The following is a 7967-nucleotide window of genomic DNA, read 5'->3' as shown; positions in this document are numbered from 1 at the left end:
TTTTTTTTTGTCCCAAGAAACTGCTTGGCTGCGTGCCCTCTTCCAAACATACACCCATTCAGTGCTATGGGTTCTCCTGAACTAGGAAGAACAAAGAGGTGCTGGCTGCTCTCCCACACTCCTGGAGTGACAGGCTTACACATCCTTACCATGCTGGGCAGGAGACCCAGAGCATAAAAGAAGTGCGCAAACCTTGGGGGGGGGGGCACTTGAGGCTACTTCTCATGTCTTCGCCCCCCCCCCCCAGCAACAGATGGAAGTTAAATAAGTCAGTCCCAAGGAATCAGGGTGGGGTGGGCTCAGCTACGGAGTAGGCTGGTCTCTACTGGGTATTCAGAGAGGTAGGGCCACTTTCAGGGACGGCAGCTGGTGGGACCCAGGGTTAGGGGAGGTGACAGACAGAGGAGCATGAGGGCCTACGGTGGCATTGCTTAGGACACCTGAACACCTCTCAGCCTCGCCACAGTCTTCCCACGGCCTCTCAGAAAACAGAGTCCACCATCACTTGCTGGATGAAGGATCATTTCTGAGGGGTCTGGATCTCAGGGCTTCCAGCGCACCCTCTTTATGTTCTTTCAAAGTTGGCTATTGCCTGGGGGAATACAAGTCTTTGGGAGGGTCAGTCTTCCTCATAGACATCTGCCTCTCTTTTGAGGCCTTCTTCCCATTTTGGAGAATGTCCCCTGGGAGCCCAGTTACGCTGGTAAGAAGAATGAATGGCCAGGGGTAGGCCAGTGGGTAAAGGCGGGTCAGAGGACTTGGAGCACAGGAGGAGCCCAGGGCATTCAGGTGTGAGTGGAGTAGGTCAGCTTGGGGGCAGACAGAGTCCACCCCCATGAGAGAGGTGTGGGTCTCAGGGTTGCCCCCTGTGTGCCAGGAAAGCAGGGTCTAACCCTGGGGCTACCTGATTGCCAAAGTTTTTAGCTAGCTGAGGTCAGAGAGGGGTGAGAAGTCTCATGGGTAAGACCACCAGCTAGAGGAGAGCTGCTGTTTCTGTGATCTTTGCTGAACAGGAGAGAGGGAGGTGGGGTGGAGGAGTTTTGGTGAATGTCCTAGCTGGGAGGAGGCAACTTCTCGCCCTAGGTCCCCTCTATATAGAGCACCCACCTCCCTCTCAGGAAGCGAGCAGGTGGGGCTCTCTGTATGGTTTCTCAGAGGGCTGTGAACCCAGCCAAGAAGGCTCTTCCTCTTCCCTTCTGTTTTCCCCCTTCACGAGGGACAGAGTTTACTTCCCCCAATTCTTTGGGGTCACTTCCTTCTGCCTTTGACACTTGGGTTTGCTGATAGACAAAAAAGAAACTGACTCTGATGGGGGTTTGTACTCGATGCCCTGCCCTGGGCTTGACAAGCTGCCCCCGGACTAAGGGGTCCTGCCTGGAGAAATGCTCACCGAGGGAGCCAGGATCCCCTTCCAGGACTTGGAGGGAAAGGGAAAGCTATCGACAAAGCTATGGACAAAGTGTGTAAGGCTGAGCCAGCTCCAGCTACAGGAGCGGCTGGGGATGGGAAGGGAGATTTGGAACGGAGAGGCCAGGGCTATTTGCAAAGTCCCTTCACCAACTTTAATCTCCTAGCCCAGGGACCCAAATCTGAAGGTGTTCCCCCATTCCATGGAGTGGGGACAACCAAGGCTCAGAAGGGTTTCATGTCATAGGCATGGCAGAGATGGTGTGTAGAGCCATCTAGTCTTCTTAACCATGACGACTCTTCCTGGAAGCCAGGCTAGTGATAGGCTGCAAGGGGTGAGGGGAATGGCTAAGGTCCGGGAAGACAGCTAATCTGGGGCACCCAATGATTCTGTCTGATGCCATGTGCTGCTCCCAGAGAGAGCATCCATTGCTGTCATTGCCATAGCCACTGTAACAGATACTATGAAGTGTTCACTCCGTGCCAGGAGCTCAATACTGTAGAAAGAATGAATGTGTGTGCAACGTGCTTAATCAGCATGCCCCTCCCCTCCATCAGTCCTCAAAGGGACAAATAAACTAATACTTCCATTTGCTATTTCTCCAACGAGGAAATCGGGACCCAGAGAAGTGAGAAACTGGCCAAGACTTCACAGTGAGTGGCAGAGCTGATGTCCCCAAAATTTACACCTAGTCACATGCAGGAACACTAACTTGGATCCTGCTGCCACCCCTCCCCCTCATCATCCAGTCCCAAGACAGTGGCTGGGAGGAAAGGCATTGTCCCCGTGCCTTTAAAAATACTGAGACTGTATTCATACCCAAGACAAACCAGCCACATCCTTGCTGGGGCCCTGCCCTGTCAGAAGCCACTACCTTCCTGTAAGCCTGGCTCCCCTCTGTCACTGTGCCCGGAGGGTGGGCTGGGTGAGGTTTCCAGACAGCTGATGCTCCACCAGGCAGAACCTGAGTTGGAGGAAGTGGACAGAGGAAGTGGGTCGTAGAGGAGGGAGGTTGCGTGTGGGTAAGCAGCGTGGTAGGCAAGGATGCCCTGGGACTTTCCCTTCCCCGTGCCCCTCCCCTAGACAACGGAGTTCCCCAAGCCATCCCAGGCTGAGCGCTCTGGTTAGATTCTTACCACTTGTCTCCTGTGTATCTCACATCTTGTCAGCAATATACCCTTTCTCTCCGCCTCTGGGAATCTTTTTACTATACACAGTTCCCATAGCCTTTCCACCCACTACTTTCTTGAGAGTGCATGGCCTAGGGACAGAGTTTGAGACGGATGCTATCACGGGTTTCTCTGGCACTGGGACTGGGCAGGAAGCTACCCATGCTCTAAGAAGGTCTGGGCACCCTAGCTGCCCTCCCAGAAGTTTCTCTGGTTCTGTTCAGCCTTTCTCTGTTGCCCACTCGTGCTAGGCAGCTGCCAGATAACCCCTGCCTCTCCTCTCTCTGCCCCTAGGCCAGGTCTTTCCACTTGACTTGGCAGGGGGCAGGTAGGGAGGGAAGCCGGACTCTTTTTCCCAAGGGAGGTGGTATCATGTTGTTTTTTGTTTCCACTGACCGGTGGTTGTTTTAAATATCCAGGAGCAAACTCTCTCAGCTTTTCAGTAAAACTACACTCCCAAGCCCACTTGAACTGCCTTGTCACCTGGAGGTAACACAACTAATCCCAAGACGCTGTCCCAAGGGCCCTACAAGGCTGCGGTGGGTGTCTGGCTAGGGAGGGTGACAAGCTGGACAGGGTGACCCTCTGGAGAGGGTGCCAGGTTCAGGGGTGGGGGTGGGGTGCTCCCCGTCGGCTCCATCCGCGTCACCGCGGTCTCTGGACCTCCCCCGTGCCGCTGACGTGGCCGTCGCGCGTCACGCCATCCTCCGGGAAGCGCTGTCCTTATTTGGGCGCAGACCCGGTGCGGCGGCGGGCGGGGGAAACTGCGTGGCCATGGCCGCCCTGCGCAGTCCCGCCCTCCCTGCCCCAGCCAGGGCGGGGCGGGCGCGCAGCCAGCCACGTCCTGAGAAGGAACGCTGGCTCCGTGTCACCTCTGGGCCGGGAGGAGGGCAGACAGCCTTCCCAGGCGTTATCTCCCATCTCCAAGGTTTCTCATGAAATGTCAAAGCTAGGTGGAAACGCAGATGGCCAGTCACAGATGCCTTAATCCCCCGAGACCGGAAGGCTGGGACGCCAGGACCATTGTGAGCTGGTGCAAAGGGCAGGCTTGCATTTAAACTAATCCTAATGCCAACAGTTCTCAGTTTCCTCCAAAAAGCTGAGCATGTATCAGCGTCGGGTGTCTGTGAGGATATGGATGCCCCAACAGCCTTGGTGTTAAAAGTTTCCTAAGCTGTGCGTGCTGTTCAGTCTTCCAGTGGTCACTAGGTGATGGGGAGGAACCTGGCCTGGTATCCATCTTAAAGTAGAGGCCAGTGTTGACACCTATCTACCAGTCTGTGTGTCTGGGGCCTCATCCAGCTGCTCTGAGAATGATCTCTGGCTTCATTGAAGGCTTAAACTTTGTCAACAATGTCATCTGGTGTTGACCTCCTTTTTTTCTCAGGCTTGTTTGTTTGGGCCTTTGTGACTACTCTTCCAATGTAGGCAGGAAGAAGATGGGAGCTGTCAAGGTCTCCAGGCAGCCATGGTGAACAACAGGCACTGGGTACAATACACCTGTGTTTCACCGATAACAAGACTGTCCCCTACTTCCAAATGCAACTCAGACTCCTCCTAACGTAAGCCCTAACAAGCCTTTTCCTGTAGGACTGCAGCGGCTGCTGCCGCCCTCATTCCAACACCCTTGCTATGTCTGAACTGTGTCTGCTCTAGGCTTTCCTGCCCTGGTTCTCCGTCTGCCGGTGGGTGACTGAGCAGTGTGTCCTGTGTGGCTCTCCCTTCTTGGGAATTTAGACTGTCCAGAGGGCAGGAGACCTTCCTTTCAAAATTAGAGCCCTCCACCTCTTGCTATGCTGTTTAGAGGGGGATTGCATCCTCTTCCCTTGATCTCTTCAGTCTTAAACAAGGACAAAGGTGTTCAGATCACATGGACAAATGATTGATTTATGACCCAACCGCAAATGACAGTGAGTCACGGGGCCAGGGCAGCCAGATCTCAGTCTCCTCCCCACACAAAGGATCTGTTGGGTGGCCAAGACAAAGATGGTACAGTGGACAGACAGGCACCTCCCTTTGGAGGTGGCTGGCCTCATTTAGAGAAAGGGCCTTAAGGATGACACCTAATCATATGTACTTAAAGGGTGAACTATGCGTCAGGTCAGCTGTTCCTAAGTACTGGGTGAGGTTGGCCTAATATCTCTTTCTAAACTGGATAGGAGAGTCCAGTACTCCTCCAGAGAGTTCAGGTTCCCCCTGAGAGTGGGGCAGAGGGCAAGATCTGTTGCCTCTGGCCAGAGTTCCTGTTTGTCTCACATCAGCTCAGCCTAGGAGCTATTGCTGTTCTGGGAGTCTTCACACCATGCCGAGGTAGAGCGCTCGCTCGGTCTTGTCCTTTGCTTCAGCGTATGAACACAGAAGCTCTTGCCCGCTTTGAGACAGGGTCTCGCCAGCCTCCCCTCAAACTCTTGATCTTCCCACCTCAGCTTCCCGCTTCGCTTCCTGTGATCCCAGGAGAGCACCTCTCTACCTGGACACCTGGTTATCTCTGATGTGCGGCACATCAGAATATAGCTACTTAGCCAAAGGTGTGGGGCAGTAGAAGAGTTGTTTCAGCAAGGGTGCAAACAGCTAGAAAACGGAGTAGTGGTGGGTGCGCGCATTCTCAAAACTTCCTTCTCCTCTTTGATGTGCGGGCAGGGTAAAGTAGGTTCCTCTGGTTTTCATCTGCCCTGTTTATGGCTCTCACAGACAACACCAAGCCTCCCTAAGGATTCATTGAGATGGCCCAATGTTGCAAGGAGTTAGTTCATGGCAAAAAGCCCTTCTAAGCAGGGCTGCCAGGCTGGCGTGTAGGCTAGGGATCAATATGACCTTCCTCAGATGTAAGGTTGCTTCTGTCTTAGGATTTCTATTGCTATAATGAAAAAAAAACCATGACCAAAGCAATTTGGGAAAGTAAGGGGTTTATTTGGATTACACTTCCACATCCTAGTCCATCACTGAAGGATGTCAGGACAGGAACTCAAACAGGGCTGGAACCTGGAGGCAGGAGCTGGTGTAGAAGCCATGGAAGGGTGCTGCTTACTGCCTTGCTCCTCATGGCTTGTTTAACTTGCTTTCTTATGGAACCCAGGGCCACCAGCTCAGGAATGGTATCAACCACAATGGGCTGGGCTCTCCCACATCGATCAGTAATTAAGAAAATGCCTTAATGCCAGATATTACATAGACATTTTCTCAATTGAGGTTCCTTCCTTTTGGATGACTCCAGCTTGTATTGAGTCGACACAAACATAGCCAGCACACTTGCTGACAGTAGACTTTACTTTGTATCCAGAAGCTGGGCAAAAAGAGACTCTCTTTCTAGGAGCTCACCTGTTCCCGCTATGATCATCACACACTTCAGAGTTGGAGGCTCAGTGGAAACACTGTAGATGTCAATCAAATGCCTCTGTCCATTCAACTTGGCTAAGAGTTTCCCCTTTGTCTGCCCAGGTCTAAGGCTAGAAGAATACCTGGGGCACCAGGCTGATTCTGCCTTATCAAGGCTCATCCCTGACTCCAAGGAGTTCCTGAGCCAAGAAGGAGGGAAGAAAACTCTGGGCTAGAATGGAACAGATGTTTGCTTATTTACCCCAGCCATTGTCCTGATTCTGATTCCTCCTGACATCATTACGGTCCCTCATTAGTGGCTAAAGCCCAATTAAGGGTGACACTAAAAGCCACCAGAGCTTTAGATGTAGGTCCCAGCTTTAGATTCCTCTGCTCCAATATTCCAGTGGGGGAAGAGGGTTGCACACGAGTTCCTTTCGGGGGTGGGGTATATGCAAGTCATAGCATATGTGTGGTGCAGGTTTGAGGAAAGTTAGAGTGAGTTATCTCCTCCTACCATGTGGGTCCCGGGTTTAGAACTCAGTTTATCATGCTTGGCTGCAAGCATCTTTACTCCACCGAACCATATCACTGACCCAAGTATTTAAAGCTTTTTAGTTTTAGAGAGAGAGAGAGAGTGTGTGTGTGTGTGTGCATATGTGTGCATGTGTGCCACTTGTGTGCAGATGATCAATGAGGCAACCCCCTGGAGCTGGAGTTAGAGGCCATGAACCACCCACGTAAACTGAACTCTGGGCCTCTGGAAAAACAGCTGGCATTTTAATTGCTGAAGCAATGCTTCAGCCTTGGCCTGCGTATTTTAACAGGCTACCTTGAATGTTTTCTTATGTTTCATAACAAAGCTATACAATGCATAGGTTTCTCCTTTGCCTTAGCTTCCTAGAAGCTGAGAGAGAGATTTATGAGTTTAATGCTATCAAATCAGCAAACGCCTACTTCCTCTCTCACCTCATTATTATTCATTTCTAATGTTTAGTATAAGGCATGCATATGTTTATATGACTATATTTTACATAATATACTATAAGCATATAATATACTGATTCCTAGTTTCTATGTGATTCAGTGTTTAAAACTGCTGCAGAGTGTTCTTAGGACAAATCGAAGCTTGGGGTGTTGGCTCCCACCTTGACCCTCAGCAGCTGGGAACAGAAGCGTCTACAAACAGAAGTTCTGCTGGTGGAATCCATTGGCAAGCCGCCTTATGCTTAAGGAAGGGCGACATCCCGCCTTAACCCAGGCCCGAGCCCGGCAGCCAGGTTGAGGAGGAGAGATTCTTTGTTTCGAGTTTAAGATCAGACTAGGATACCAGGTGAGACCCTTCCTCAATAAACAGGGGGCTGAAGATATGTGAGTTGCCAGAGTGCTTGCCTAGTCTGCAGAAGCCCCTGGGTTTGATCCCCAGTTCTGCACAAACTGGTCATGGTGGCAAATGCTTGTAATTGCAGTTCTCAAGAGGTAAGACAGGAGAATTGGAAGTTCAAACACATTCTCAGTTATGTGGAAAGTTCCAAGCCAGCTAAGACTTTATGAGCCCCTGCCTGCCTGAATGAATAAATGAATGAATGAATGACAGTATTAGTGGTTAGCATGTCCTGACCCTCTCACCAATAAGCAAACAAATGACAAAAAGTGGAAATAGGGGCCCAGGCCAGCATTCAGGTCAAGCACCCTTACACAAGTAAAGAAATAATACAATTCTTTAAAACATTTTAAATGTGAGACTGGGCATAGTGTTGTACACCTTCAATCCAAGCACTGGGAGGCAGAGGTAGGTGGATCTCTGTGAGTTCAAAGCCAGCCTGCTCTACAGAGCAAGTACTAGGACAACCAGGGCTATACAGAGAAACCCTGTTTAGAAAAAAAAATGCTAATAGCATATACTGATTATTATGGGGTAGACAGTATTCTAGGCACTGTAAACTCTGACCACGCTGAAGTACGAGCAGTTGTCATTAGCCCCATTTAACAGATAAGCACACTAAGAGCCTTGATAACTTGCTTGAGAGCGCAGAGCTAACACTTGGACCTGGCAGTGTGGCTCCAAGGCATGT

The sequence above is a fragment of the Mastomys coucha genome, unplaced genomic scaffold (genome assembly GCF_008632895.1).
Source record: "Mastomys coucha isolate ucsf_1 unplaced genomic scaffold, UCSF_Mcou_1 pScaffold1, whole genome shotgun sequence".
NCBI lineage: Eukaryota > Metazoa > Chordata > Mammalia > Rodentia > Muridae > Mastomys > Mastomys coucha.
The sequence above is the reverse complement of the archived record's forward strand: the minus strand, read 5'-3'. Positions refer to the sequence as shown.